The 15,384-nt window shown below is 46.1% G+C and overlaps 1 protein-coding gene and 1 long non-coding RNA gene across 4 annotated transcripts in view; one reads left to right on the top strand and one right to left on the bottom strand.

Moving 5' to 3' along the window:
- The window catches only part of ABCB11 (ATP binding cassette subfamily B member 11), a 168,032-nt gene extending 164,998 nt beyond the window's left edge, over nt 1-3,034 (bottom strand). The window contains exon 1 of one of the 3 annotated variants that reach the window (XM_081582601.1): nt 2,680-3,034. The gene's annotated coding sequence lies outside the window, so the exon portion shown is untranslated. The remainder of the gene's footprint in view (nt 1-2,679) is intronic. The other 2 variants (XM_081582599.1, XM_081582600.1) reach the window with 2 other exon arrangements.
- Nucleotides 3,035-8,410: 5,376 nt separating this feature from the next.
- Nucleotides 8,411-9,405, top strand: LOC145540858 (uncharacterized). The gene is made up of 2 exons (XR_014078600.1): nt 8,411-8,526; nt 8,855-9,405. It is a non-coding gene; the product is annotated as an uncharacterized LOC145540858 (long non-coding RNA).
- The last annotated feature ends 5,979 nt before the right edge of the window (nt 9,406-15,384 follow it).

The following is a 15,384-nucleotide window of genomic DNA, read 5'->3' as shown; positions in this document are numbered from 1 at the left end:
GGCAGGCAGAGTCTTTACCACTGAGCCACCCCTAGAAGGTTAAAATAACAATTGCACTTCCATTTCAGCAGGAAGTGAAGTAAGACCACTTGTACTTCTGTAAATTGCCAAGGAAGTTTCCAAAAGGTACCAGATGAACCCAAAATCAGTTAAAGTAGAAAGAAAGTGAATGAATAATAGTAGATAGTCCATTAAAAATAGTAGACACACTGTTTATTAAACACTTTTTATGTGACTATGGATTGGAATGCATTATCAGATATAATCTCAACACTATGGTAGGTGCTATTATGATGCCTCATTTTACAGATGAGAAAATTAGAGATTTGGGAGAGGTTGGCTCTCATGCCCAAGGACAGTACATACACACACACACATACACCTCTGATTGGCCTGGAACAGCAGATACTTGTGTGTCTCCACCTCTGCTGCCCCTTTCCGCACACATGACAAATTTTCACAATGACCTAATCATGTATTCTACTTCAGTCCTCTTTCAAGTCGTTAAGGCCACAGTCAGACAAGCTAGTCTGTGCAGTCTGTAAAGAGTCCCACTCTTACCTCGCCTATCTAGACTATCAGCAATCTCTCTTTCTTCCCTCCTTAGTGAAAATGGAAGGCAGAAGAATGTTTTGTGATTAAATCCCAACTCCTCTGTGACAGAAAAGCTGTCCCAAATGGATGATGATAGGAGGAAAACTAGAAGCGAAAAAGACTTGAGATTTGTTTTGAAGATATTCTGGTATTACATTAGAGTGGGTCACTAGGAAAATCTATTCACAACTTCTAGTGAAGCCGGAAGAAACACATCAGCAAGATGAGAGTTTGCTGTCTGGAGGTCCTGGTGCCTCCACGATGGCCATTAATGGATTCCTCACTGGCCAACAGGCAGGGCACGCTTGAAGGCTCAGCTGTGTCTCATAATTGTCTAAGTGCAATGGCCACATCTCAGATTGAAATGGTCGCATGAGCTATTTTAGGGTCAAATTTAAGGGAGATTGACTTTTAAAGAAGGGGTTGGGAAAGAGGAGAACCAGGGATGAGAGAACCAGGGAGTAGGCTTTTTTTTCTTTTTTAAATATTTATTTACTTGGCTGCAGCAAGCGGGACCTTTGTTGCAGCGGTGGGGCGTGGATCTTTAGTAGTAACATGCGGGGCCTAGTTTTCTGACCAGGGATGGAACCCGGGCCCCCTGCATGGGGAGTGCAGAGTCTTAACTGCTGGACCACCAGGAATGTCTCAAGACTACTTTTAAAAATCAATTAAAGCAGCAAACCTGGTGGCTCGGATGGTAAAGAATCTGCCTGCCATGCAGGAAGCTGGGTTCGATCCCTGGATCGGGAAGATTTCCTGGGGAAGGGAATGGCAACCCACTCCAGTATTCTTGCCTGGAGAATTCTATAGACAGAGGAGCCTGGCAGGCTCCAGCCCATGGAGTGGAAAGAGTTGGACACGACTGAGCGGCTAACACACAAAGCAGCAAAAAACAAATTAAAAACCCACAAACCTTTATAATATTTTTATAAAGAAATAGTATATGCAGGAAGCCAGCCCACAGAGCTGTGTGTCAAGTGAACTGGACCCAGGGAGCTGTTTCAAATTTGGGATGAGGGACAGGCATGAGGCAAAGGGAGCTGGGGTTTACGGAGAGGCAGCAGGCACTTGGTTGGCACTTATTCCTATCACCATTCTGAAAGTGACTCCATCCAAAAGATTAAGTGCTTAGTCCAAGAAGTTAGGAGTTGAGCTCTAGTCTCTTTAATTCCCAAAGTCGACGTCATTCCACTGCACGGACCTGGTCCCCTCATGTTGATTCTCAATAAGGATACAGTCAGTCCTTTGTCCAAATAGTGTGGTGCAGGATACTGTGGCTTCCAGGTCAGGCGACTGGACACGCCACTTATTGAAGCCAGCCCCATCCCTACCTCTACTCCTCCCCCCAACACCTCTGGCCCCAGGAAACAAATGGAGACAAATTGAGATTCCCCTCCCGACTCCTCACACCTGTGCGCCGTGTTGGTCAGGAGTAAAGCATGCCACTTGGCCAGCAGGGGACGCAAGATACTCATAAAAATCCCTGAGATTCCCAGGGAGGACCCTGTTTGAGCTGATTGAGAAGGAATACAATCTCTCTACCCCTGAGAAATAGCACTTCCAACGGATTAAAATCTACCATTTTAAGACGAACTCACTTCTTCGTTTCATAGCTTTTCCTGCTGAAGAATTCCTCCTTGTAGACTATCTAACTCCGATATGCTGTGAGAATACTATAAATAACTGATTTCCTCTGTCGGATGGAAAACCATCTTTTTCCCAGCCCCACTATTGCTAGCTTCTAGGGCTTCCCTTGTGGCTCAGATGGTAAAGAATCCACCTGCAATGTGGGAGACCTGGGTTCGACCCCTGGGTTGGGAGGATCCCCTGGAGAAGGAAAAGGCTACCCACTTCAGCATTCTTGCCTGGCGAATCCCATGGACAGAAGAGCCTGACCGGCTACAGTCCATGGGGTCGCAAAGAGTCAGACACGATTGAACGACTAACACTCACTCGCAGGATAACCCAGAATAACACAGAAAACAGCCAATGATGGTGATCAAAAACACTACACGGCTTACAAGAAAAACACCCGCCATCTCCAGAGTCCTGTGCCTCTCTGGGGCCCCCAGCTCACGTGCTTACGTGTCTTGAGGAAGAAAGGAGCATGGACAGGTGAAGTCTGCTCCTTGGAGAAGGTGTCTTTCATTTCACCCCGGGGAAGGCCGGAGAGGCAGCAGAGCGAAGCGGAGGGCAGGGCAGGGTGCTCTCCTTCCTTCAGCCTCTCACAGAGGCCCCAGGTGCCCCGACGTGCTCAGACCTTTCAAAGCTGGGCTCTTGGCAACAAGCCTTTGAAATAACCAAATGCTGGCAACACAGGTTTGACATGAATATGCAAATCAGAATATTCAAGTCTCCCACTTCATGCTTTTGGATCTTTTTAAAAATCCAGCCACTAACCGTGACTAACAAAAAAGAAAGAAGAAAGAGAAAGTAGTCTGACCTTCACTTGGTCTCTCCCACTGACCTCCTTGTGCTGGAGCCAAAGCACTTTTCAGACCAGAGAGAAAGATGGCTAGAGTCTTGACAAGAGGCCGGGACCACTGCTGTATTAAAGGCATTTTGCCTCCCCTTCTCACGAAAGCTTGGGAATGGATAAATGGGCCCTACGAGATGCTGTCAATCAACCTCAGTGTTCTATTTTTGTGACTCCTAAGATGGATAGGAAGCTAAAGTTTGCTACAAAGCCCCCATCAGCATATTAAGGGAAATCTTAACGAATAATGTCTGTAGACTCGCCAGGCTGCTAATTGGGCATTTCATTTCTTCACAGTCCCTCCATCCTGTCACTTTGGTCCCAATAATGACTTTGGCTCCCGTGTTTCTGCCTTTGTTTGCCTGCTCCCCAGAGATGCACCTGGAGGGGGCCCTTCTGGAGCAGGCACGTCTCTGTAACAAGATGTGACAATGAATTTGGGGAATTCTCTGGCTAAGCATAATTATAAACAAGAATCCGGCATCATTATCCACTGCTTTGCGGAGACCCAGGGTGAGTGCTAAGTCTCTCTTGCTCCTCCCTCTCTGAGGTCTGGGCACACAGCAGGTGATGAGTGATTAACTCAGGGGCAAGTCCACCCTGCCTGCGGGGGAAGACACATTTAGATGAAGCCGAAATCAGCTGTCAAACCAAACCTAATATAAACAGCTGCATGGTGCAGAAACGAACAACAAAAAAAACTTGAGTTCCTAGAAGATGAGTTACACCCATGTTCAAAATTCCTGGCACTCTTTGAAAGGAATCAGAGTTTGTAGATATTTCTTTGCCTTGGTATCCTTGCGAAGCAGGGGAATTCTGTTGCAGGAGATGTAGGGCAGAGACCAGGCAAAGACTATGTTGTATCTGCTAGTGCAGAACCAGGGCTTCCCAGGTGGTGCTCCTGGTAAGGAAACCACCCACCAATGCAGGAGACATAAGAGACATAGGTTCGATCCCTGGGTTAGGAAGATCCCCCACAGGAGAGCATGGCTTTCACCCCAGTATTCTTGCCTGGAGAATCCCATGGACAGAGGAGCCTGGCAGACTACAGTCCATGGGGTCGGAAAGAGTCGGATGCGACTTTCATGCCCTTGCCTTTGGTGTGAAACACAAACACTTAGGCACCTTCTGCTGTTGGGGCCACCGCCCCTCCGTAGAAACCTTCTCCAAGGCCTTAACACCTTTTAACATTTCTTGGGTTTTATCTCCTTATTGAGATGGGGGCGGATATGAGTCACATTTTCTAAGAGGATGAGGGGTGGGGTGGGGTGGAAGAGGCCCAGGGACTGGGAATGAATTTCCAGAGGCGTATTAAGAGTTACATTTTTTAAGACAGTACGGGGAGGGGAGGGGGAAGCGAGGCCCAGCGACCAGGAATGACCTTCCAGAGGCGGCCCAGGGCGGCAGAGCAGCCCTGGAGAGTCAGGATCTCCTGCCAGCCCAGTGGGCGTCTCCTGATTGAGCGCACATGCTCCTCTGTTCACTACCTTTGGCCTTTGTCCATCCCCCACCTCCAGTAGGTCATCTGAGTTCCTTTGGGGCCCTCGAGCCCTCACTGGGCAGGGACACCAACAGCCGTTTTCTGACCATTCCCCCGATGGAGTGATGCCAGGTGAGTTTGGTGAAAACTCACCTAGATTGGGTTTAGGAATTACCTTTTAAGTTCTCTTAGACAATGTTTTTTCCCCTCCACCTTTTCCTTATTGAGGATAATTGGGACATGCTGGCATGGTTTTTGAAGCTAATCAAACAGCTTATGATCTGTGAAAAGAACTGCTACGTTCTAGAGAAACACAACGTCCCAACTGCATCTGGATGCCCACTATATCGGGTCAGTATCTAGTGTTTGTTTCTTTTCTTTCCTTCCTTTGGCAACAATTCCTAGCATTCTTACTGACAGCAGGAAGAGGGGATGGAGGCAGTGGGAATGATCTGGCTGCTCTTTGGGTGTGTTAGTCTCTCAGTCGTGTCCGACTCTGCGACTCCATAGACTGTAGCCCACCAGCCTCCTCTGTCCATGGAATTCTCCAGGCAAGAATACTGGAGTGGGTTGCCATTCTCTTCTCCAGGGGATCTTCCTGACCCAGGGAACAAACCCTGGTCTCCTGCACTGCAGATGGATTCTTTACTGTCTGAGTCACCAGGGTTAAATCGGTTTGCCGCACTAACAAGGCAAGGCCAGGAACTCACTGGAAACAGTTCTATCTTACGTACTGTGTTGGTCCATTAACACTGGAGCCATCTGGCTGGCTCCTCACACTCCTCCTCTCTCTTCCTCATTAGATGGGAGAAGATCCCCAAGCTGAGATCCATTAGAGTAAGTCCCCAAATTTCAAAAGTCATGTAATCCAGAAGTGTCCTTATACAGGTAGCTCCAGTTCTGACAGTAGCCAAGGTTATACCCAGGCAGGGTGGGTGAGGTTCAGGGTCCTTCTGGCAGCCAGGAGGCTGTGGGCACCCACAGTCCTGCCAACTGCCCTGTTCCCAGCACTCCCCTTCCCCCAGGTGACCAGCTCAGCCCTTGGCTGCTGTAGAAGGATCTGTCATCTTCCCATCCACCCCCACAATGTCACATGGCCCTGCCACTGCTCGCCCAGGCAAGGACCCCTCCCACCAGCACAATCAATCTTTGAGGGCTACTTAAGAAAGGACTTCCCTTTCTGGGCTTCCTTAACACCCCTAGGGTTGCACATCTCCCTGTGGCCTTCTGTGCTCGTTTCCTAAGTGTCTTTCCCAGGACATGTGGCCAGAGTGCCCTTAGGAACGTGGCTGGGAGAAAATATGAACACTTTGATGGCCCCTCTCAAGATGTTCCTTGAAACTCAGCCAACCTCTGGACCAGCTGGTGCATGGCCGTCTCTTCAAGTGAAGTTCTTCCCCTACTAGAGCACTTCCTAGCACGTCAAGGAGGTGAAAGCTCTTTGGCCTCCAGTTTGCAATTGGAAACCAATTGGAGACCCTCTGATTTATTCAAGAATTCAAGAATTTTCTGCCCTGGAACCCACTGTCAGCCCAAGAGTCTGCTTCCATTCTGCTTGGGGGGTCTGTGAGGTCTCTAGTATGCAAGCAGAACTCCCCAGTGGCCCCACCAAAATCAAGCCCTGATGTGTCTGGATTCCAGGACATAGCACAGAATGGATTTCATTCTGAGACCAATGCCATTCATTATCTGCCTGAAACTGAGAATGAATTTCTCACAGAAACAGGTGCCAGCTGGTGATCCAGTTCCCTCTCTAGTGGACAAGAGGCTATGAGCCCAAAACGTGGCTCAGCTGTAGAACTAACTGGACTAGGCTCTGTTCTAGGAGAGAGAAGAATACAGAAAAGGGGAAAAGGACTTTCTGTTTTCCTGGCAAATTTCCTAAAACGAACCCAGCACATAATGTCTTTGGCTCCCTGCCATTCCACCCCCCCTCACCACTACCCCTCCTCTCCAGCACCTAACAGCCACTCTTCAAGCATTCCAGGATTCCCACCATTTGAAATCCTTCAGCTCGGCACCCCAACCCCCACCCCTCTGCAGGCACCAGGCAAGAACCCTGGAACCTGCCACCTCAATCCCACAGTCCCTCTCATAGGTCTGCCATCTGCTGAGTCATCGAAGGAACCCAGCCAGTCAATTCTCGACCAAGTGTGAGGGGTGACTGCGACTGGGCCCTCCCATGAGTGTGCACAAGAATGCCTGCCACACGTTCTGATCTGGAAGCAGCAGGCTGGAGGGAGACATTCCCCGCAGAGTGACAGCAGCTGTGTTGCCATGAGCACTGGCTGTAATGCAGGCTGCATGCTGTAACTGGTCAACTATTTCAGCACCAAGAGCAATGACGTGAGCACGGGGACTATAGCGCCGCAATGAAACAAATGCCCCTGTCCTCACAAAGCTTACATTCCTGTCATCGTCTCAGTGAGTTTTCATAATAACCTAGGAGCCTGCTACTATCACACTGTTTTACTCAGTTAAAAAGAAACAAAAGAATAAAACAAAAACAAAACAAGCCTGAGGTGCCTGGAGATGAAATCATGCTCTGCAGGAATATGCTGGATAAGTAATTAAACCAGGACTCCAGGCCAGGCTTCCTGCAATGCCTGAATTCGTGTCTTTAGCACTGGGCTTGGTGGTCTGGGAACCAGAGTTCCCCCACCCTCACCAATATAGATGGGCTCCAAAACCCCGGCTTGATGGCCCGGGCTGTTCACACTTATGTCAGCCCCTCTTCCTTGTCTTCTGAGCTCACAGACTCTTAAGGGGTCCCGCCTTTCCCACAAGCTGAGGGGTGAGTGCGATTGTGCTCACTCAGTCATGTCCGACCCTCTGCAATCCCATGGACTGTAGCCCACCACGCTCCTCTGTCCGTGAGATTCTTCAGGCAAGAATACTGGAGTGGGTTGCCATTTCCTCCTCCAGGGGATCTTCCTGACCCAGAGATTGAACCTGAGTCTCTTATGTCTCCTGCATTGGCAGGCAGACTCTTTACCACTAGTGCCACCTGCCCTAAGGGGAGAGTAGGGGTGACAGGAAGGCTGGGAGCCCAGGCTCATATGTGAACAGGGTAGAGGTGGGGAGGCTGTCTTTATGACCACGGCCTCGTGGATCTAATTAGAGGTTTTCTCAAGCCTTTTGTGAAGCCACAAGAAGCCATAATTATCAAAGGGGTAAGTCGTGTTAAAGATCCTCCATTTCCAATAAAACATTAGAATAATAGATCCATTCAAAAGCTGTTACCTGGAATCCGAAAGACTGGTACATTTTATGAAAAAAAAATTAGAAAATATAAATTTCCTTTGCAATCCAGTATGAAACATGCACACTCACTAGTCAAAGAGCTAAAGACACAAGTGGACACCTAGACAGACCAAGCTTCCCGCGAGGTCAGAAAGTGGACTCACTAAGTCAAGCACAGTGTCAACCCCCCTGAGCTTCTCAGGTTGCACGGGTGGTAAAGAACCTGCCTGCCAATGCAGGAGATGTAAGAGATGCAGGTTCTATGCCTGGGTTGGGAAGATTCCCCTGGAGGAAGGCATGGCAACCCACAAGGAGAATCTCATGGACAGAGGAGCCTGGTGGGCTACAGTCCATTGGGTCGCACAGAGTCGGACATGACTGAAGCTACTTAGCAGCAGCAGCAACAGAACTTCCTAGAACTGAATTTCTGTTTACTTCTTTAGGGTGATTCATTGCTCTTCAAAGACAAAAACAAACAAACAAGCCCAGGACACACCTCCTCTGCTGACACATGATCTCAGGGAAATACCCTTTAATCTACAAGATCAAAATTCCACTCTTTCAAAAGATAGAACGTTTGGGGCCCACTATGGCAACCCACTCCAGTATTCTTGCCTGGAGAGTTCCATGGACAGAGGAGCCTGGCGGGGTACAGTTCATGGAGTTGCAGAGTCAGACACAACTGAAGCGACTAAGCAGCAGCGGCTCAGTTTTACGTTCTCTATCTCGGAAGGTAATCGGGCACATGTGTCATTCTGTCAGCAAAAGGATTCTGACCCAGAAAGAGGACCCCCACTCCCTTCCCCGCCCCCTAACCTGGAAGGGCAAGCCCTTCCCTGTCCCCTTAACATTCTTCTCTAAGGATTAACCTCATGCCCATCAAAGGCTGTCACTGACAGCTTAGCTGGAAAATAAAACTAACAGAGAAGAGGGGAAGGGAAAGTGAGAAGGTGAGGCCAGAGGGAGAGGGGGTTAGGAACCTTCCTCTGGAGATTATTCTTGTGTTGGCTGCCCTGCCAGGAGGTCTGGCAAATGGAGGACCAGGCCATCTTTGTTTTCAGGTTGATTCCTCGTTTGCTGAGCTCAACACAGTCCTGGCTGGAAAAATTGTTCAATTCTATTCCATTCTGACAAATCAAGTATGCTATAGGATATGGTGACAGATGAAAGTTCCAGATCCCTACTAGGGGCCTCTGCACCCACTCCCCCCAAGTTGCCAAGGGCCCAGGACTGTGGTCTTTGATGGACTTGCCCGCAGCCATTGTGCTGCCTCAGCCAAGGATATGGGGGTGTGATAGAGACTGAATATTTGTGTTAGGGGAACCCCAGCCCCAATGTGATGGTATCTGGAGGCGTGGCCTTTGAAAGGTGATAAGGTTGTGAGGGTGGAGCCTTCATGAATGAGACTTATAAAAGAGACCTTATAAAAGTGCTCTTATGAAAGAGACCTCAAAGAATTTTATTCCTTCTGCCATGTGAGGACACAGTAAGAAGACGGCCTCTGACCGTGAAGCAAGAAGTGGGCTCTCACCAGACACTGAATCTGCAAGTGAATCTTGAACTTCCTAGCCTCCAGAACTGAAATAAATCAATTTCTATTGTTTGTATGCCACTCAGTCTATGGTATTCTGTTATAGTGGCCCGAACAGACAAACACAGGGTGGTTGGTGACCAATGCCTGGCTGATGAAGAGACCAAAGGCTTGGCCCCAGCCTCAGGTAAGGATGACTCAGAAGGACCATTCCCAGCTCCAGAGCATCTTGCACCATCGGCTGAGGTCTCCATGGCAACTGCATCTGAGTTGAGCTTCTCTGCCCAGCCTGCCTTCGTCCACCCATCCTTATGACTGTGCACATGGCTTTTTCACAACATTCATGAGGTCCCGTAATATTAATATGTAGTTTCTTAAAGGGATAGATCCAAGCATCTTTCATATATATATATGAGAGGCTAAAGGGAGTCTTTTTTCCAATTCCTTCAACTTACACATTAAGTGTGTAAAGGAAAAAAAGTGTGTGAGTGGAAAGGGTATAGGTTTCCTATCAATTTGGATCTTAAAGAACTTCTACTACCATAGACGTCTCTCCACCATGAATACAGCTATGCTACGTCACCTGGCCTTGGGGTGACCCTGCTTGGAGACAGATGGGTATGGCAGGTGGCTCCAGAGTGTTGCCTACTTCACATGAATTAGGAGAAAGACACCCCCTAGTGTCCAGTCTTTGGTGAATCTCTCCAGTCATCTTCACAAGGGAAAACCACTGGGTTGTGAAATTTCAGAAGCAGATGGGAGCTTAGAGGTCATTCCACCCAGCAATAGCAAACCCAGAGCATATAGACTTTTAAAGAGCAAAAATGGAGCTCTTCAAGTTATTTTCAATGCTTTAAAGCCATATTACATGGCTTACCCTTCAATAGCCTCAGCTAACAGGCTTGTCAATACCAATAAGTCAATTTACTCATGAGCCCAACAACTCATCAAGCACCTGCTAGATGTTAGACCCTGAGGACACAGAGGAGAATAAGGCAGATAAATTGCTGGCCCAGACAGATGAAACTGAGTGAACAGACTTGTTGCATAGAAAATGGTGGCTAAGACTAAGAAAGAAAAATAATCCATGGTGGGACACAGGAAAACGGAAGGTGGAAACTAGGTGAAATGGACAAACAGAACCTGAGACTGAGAATCTGATTTGACTTGATTTAATCAAAAATGGCAAGCAAGGTAATTGTTACTCAATAAATATGATTCTTCTCACAAATAATACATTCAAATCATGGACCCCATGGAATTAATTAAGGAGGGTCTTCCTTTATGAAAGACTTTAATGTGGTAATGTACTTTAAAAAATAAAACATTTTTCATGTTTTTATTAAAGTACAATGTTTCAGGTGTACAGCAAAGTGATATGTATATGTAATCAGTTACATATACATACATATGTACTCTTTTTCATACTCTGTTCCATTTTAGGTTATTACAAGATACTGAACACAGTTCTGTGTACTATAGAGTAAATACTTGTTTATTTTATATATAGTAGTTTGTATCTGTTAATCCTGTACTCCCAACTTATCTCTCTCCCACTTTTCCCTTTGGTAACCTAAAGTAACCTAAGAAAACATAAGTTTGTTTTCTACACCTATGGGTCTGTTTCTGTTGTGTAATTAAGTTCCTATGTATTGTATTTTAGATTCTACATGTAAGCAATATCATGTGGTATTTGTCTTTGTCTGATTTAGTTCACTTAGTGTGATAATCTCTAGATCCATCCATGTTGCTGCAATGGCATTATTTCATTCTTTTTATGGCTGAGTAATGTTTCACTGTATACATATACTGTATCTTCTTTGTCCATTCAACTGTTAATGGAGATTTAGGTTGTAAAGCAGCAATATTCTATCCGCTTTTAAGAAACAACAAAAAGCAGGCAACTTTCTGAGATCACATCACTAAATTTTGACCAACCTGGAATAAGACTTGGGTCTCCTCCTCTCTGGAACAGGACTCTTTCCATTACATTGTGTTTTAGATAGAGATGAACTGGGAAGCAGTACTGACCAAGGTTAGAGATGTGGCTCTGGGTTGAAATTCCTGGGTTCAGAGGTTGGCTTTGCCACTACCTAGCTGAGCCATCCTGAGCAGCCTGTTTTAATTTGATGACTCAGTTTCCTCATCTGTAAAATGGGGATGCTAATAATAGTACCTCCCTCAGCTTGGTGTACCCCCTAAACAAGAGCCTGTGTGCAGAACAGCACTTGCTAACTGCTCTGCAGACCCCAGCTATCACAGGCCTGGGCTCCTAGCCAGCCTAGTCGCAAAAGAGCTTGACTGGTATGAGAGGGGTGGAGCCTTCCTACCTACATAAAGGTGAGCTTTTAGTGATGGCTCATTCCCTCTCAGTCATCTTTCTGGAAGAGCATGAGGTTAATTCTTCAGATGTCTTTTATACAACATTTAACCATTCTGTTCAATGAAAAGCCTTTCTTTGTGAGTCCTAGGAGCTCAGAAGAAAAAAAGTCAAGACACAAATTTAAATGGCACTTGATCGTGACCAACCAACCTCACACGCATGAACCCTGAACTATCCGGCTACGTAGACCAAAGACAGATGTGTTTGTAAGAGCACGCTCCTTCCACTGGAAGTTCAGGATTTGATGGATTTCTTTCTTGCCGTAGCCTTTAGCTTTTTTCCCATTTATTTCCTTAGCTAACATTTGCGTGTGTGGTTAGTCACTCAGTCATGTCCCACCCTCTGCGACCTCACGGACTGGAGCCCGCCAGCCTCCTCTGTCCATGGGGATTCTCCAGGCAAGAATACTGGAGTGGGTTGCCATGCTCTTCTCCAGGGGATCTTCCCAACCCAGGGATCAAACCCCGGGTCTCCTGCATTGCAGGTGGATTCTTTACATCTGAGCCACCAGGGAAGCCCAGCTAACATTTATTCAGCACTCATTACGTGCCAGGTGCTATGTTAGGAGCTATGCATAGAGAAGTGAAAGCTGGTCATGTTCCCTGGGACACTGACATGGAGTTGGAGAGGGAGAGAAACAAGAAAAAGGATTATTAAACGTTCACCAGGACTAGAATGGAGGTAAGCTTAGAAGGTCCTGTGAAGGCAGAAAAAGAGTGTGCATCTTGCTTGATTAAAGAAAGACACACACACACACACACACCATCCCTCCCTGCCCAGGAAATTACAAATAACAATTAGGGTAGGGTTAGCTGTCTGAGCTGTTTGAATCCACCATGCATTTGAGGCAGAGCTCAGAAAAATCATTTGGGCTGCTTTTCACATTTTTATGCCTCTTTTGTTTCTCAGAAACAAGAGCCTTGCAGGGTCAGACACAGCAGGAGACGCACCAAGAATATTGAACCTGTCCTGGCAGATTTATTTCTCCACAGAATAAATCAAGGCATTGGTTCGTTCTATATTTAAATGCTAATGACTGCGTGAAGAAAAGGTTAATGTTGGTGGGCACGGCTGGGCTAGGCTGGCGTGGCCCTTCACAGAGGGAGAAGCCAGCGCCAACTGGGGAAGGAGCACCCAGGAGCCAGCCCAGCACAAGGAGGTCCCTCGTGGGACCTCTCCTCCAAGGGCTCTTATTAAATCACAGGGGCACGAACTGAAGGCAGAACACTAGCGCACAGGGGCCAGAAGGCACTGACCTGAATCCAGTAGCAGACAAGTCACTGAAGGCTTCCTTTGAACTGCAAGTTTAGATAGGCTTTAGGAAAGGTTTTTAAGACTAGGAAGTTGTTGGGCAGTCAGTGCAGAGTAGGACGGGGATCGAGAGGGAGTTAGCTGGCGGTGGGGTGGGGCAGGGTATTTCCTCGCCAGCCTGTGGGAGGGCTCAATGTGGCACAGTGGTGTGGAGTGTGGACTCAGGGGCTGGACTGAGGTAGGGTCTTAGATCCAACACTTAATACCTCTAAGACTTTGTGCAAGTTATTTAACCCCTCTTACCTCAGTTTCCTCATCTGTAAAATGGGAATGATAATAATCTACTTCATAGAGTTGCTGGGAGGATTATATGAGTTAATACTTGGAAAGTGCTTAGAAAATGTCCTGACACATAGGAAACCTTCAGTAAATACCTGCTCTTATAGTTGTTGTTGTTGGACAGTATAGGTTACTCACAACCTACAGAAATAAAATGGAGCATGTAAAGGAAAATTTTTCCTAGGTCATGATCTTGTGCCAAAGCTTGTTGTTTTGTGCTTTATCATTTACACAAAATCACTGAATTATTTTATGACTATAATTACCAAAATTTTCTAATTTTTTTATTTAAAAAAAAAGCAGCTCGCTATCTGTGGTTTTAGCTTTCTATCTCTCTCTCTGTTTTCTGGTCTGTAAAATGGTGTAATAGTACTTTCAGTATAAGGCTTCAGAATTAAATGAGGTACTTCACATAAAGTGCTCTGGAAATGTTAGCTATTACTATTTGATACCATTCCATGGTACCTAGTAGAGGCTTGTTCAACATTTGTAGAATGAATGAATAAATACTGTCCTCTTGGTGTCCCTATGGAATTTGTTATCTTCTTCTTTTTTTTTTTTAAGATAAGAAACAGAAATTTAGAGGAACTCAACAGCTTTTACAAGGTCAGCCAGCTAGTTAGGGAAAGAGTCCTGGCTCCAACTCTACTTCACCTTCCCAGATAAACCAAGGCGGCCATTTGCTTAAGTTTATTGAGTGGTGACTTTGCACTCTGAGCACTGCAGCTCAGCCCATTCTGAGAAGTAATCCCGGTATCCCGATGGGAGACTAGAGCATTTCCTGTTGGCCTGGGCTGGGCTGAGCTCTGTTTCCTGCCCTCTTTTCACGGGCCCTGACACAGTCAGAATATCAGAAGGAATACCATGCCTCAGTGATTTTCAAAGCCATTACAGGAAGCCTTCTAAGGCCATCTTGGAAAAAATAAAAATAAAAACAGCTCCAGATGTCAGATAGATGACTAAAAATCCAAATTTAAAATTTTACGTTATATATATCTTACCACAATTAAAAAGTAAATTCAGGTTTAACATGAAAAGAATTGAAAATCATAAATAATTTATTCTACTTCTAGGTTCATCTGTTCTTTCATCCAGAGCCCATTTAAGGGCCTTACATCCATCCAAAGTCTGCAGGATGCCAGTGGCTTGTCAGAGGTGACTTCCTGGTCCTCCAGCCAGCCTTACTCTCTGACTAGGGTCCCTTCATATGCCTTAGGAAACACTCTTGTGGGCCTGGGATCCCATGAAAGACCCCCATGGACTTGGCCCTACAAAGGATGTTTGCAGGAGTTTCCTGCAAAAATAAACCCCTAGTGGCAACTTTCAGCCCTGAAACTTACCGGCAGGCTTTCAGATACTTCAAAAAAAGAAAAGATTTTCTAAAATGTATCTCTTTGATAGCTCACCTAGAGAGAGACAGCGTTTGAGGATAAAAACTAAGAAGCTATAATTGAAGCTGTCTTCTTTGAAGTTGGTGTAACAGGCTTAGAACTTACTGAAACAGCAGCAGTGATTTTGAATTGAACCAAATTCCAAATTAAGACTGAAGTAGAGAGAAGTCATTGAACTTGAAAACCAAAGAACTTAGCAATAAACTTGTCCAACAACTTCACTTTCCAGATAAAGTTACTATCCATCAGGGAGATGAAACAACCAATCCAAGGTCACATGGCCACTCAGAGGCTCACTCTCTCTAGGAGAGGGGCTCCTTGCCGGTATGATGACTGTTGTCTCTGTTTTCATGAGGCCCTGAGTGAGGGCCAATGACAGATAAATGGACTTCCTGAGCCCAGAGTCTAAGCACCACCTCCATAATGTGGGGAACATTTCTGTGCAGCAAATGGTAACATCTCCATTAACCTCCACTGAGTGAATCCAGTCCCTTGAAAATTTGGAAAATGGCGGCAAAGCACTGTTGCCAAGAACAGCTCAAGATTGCTTATCCTTTAAATTTTGTATTTGCAAAAAAAAAAAAAAATTGACAAATGAAAACTTAGAAGCAATAAATATACAATTGCACTCTTGGAAATAGACTGTATCCCACTCATCTTGGGGTAAACGTCTCTAATGTCTGTCAGGAAGACTTA

The sequence above is a fragment of the Giraffa tippelskirchi genome, chromosome 3 (genome assembly GCF_054371585.1).
Source record: "Giraffa tippelskirchi isolate mGirTip1 chromosome 3, T2T-mGirTip1v1.2.pri, whole genome shotgun sequence".
NCBI classification, from domain to species: domain Eukaryota; kingdom Metazoa; phylum Chordata; class Mammalia; order Artiodactyla; family Giraffidae; genus Giraffa; species Giraffa tippelskirchi.
Note: the sequence above shows the minus strand (reverse complement) of the source record. Positions and strands in the feature narration are given on the sequence as shown.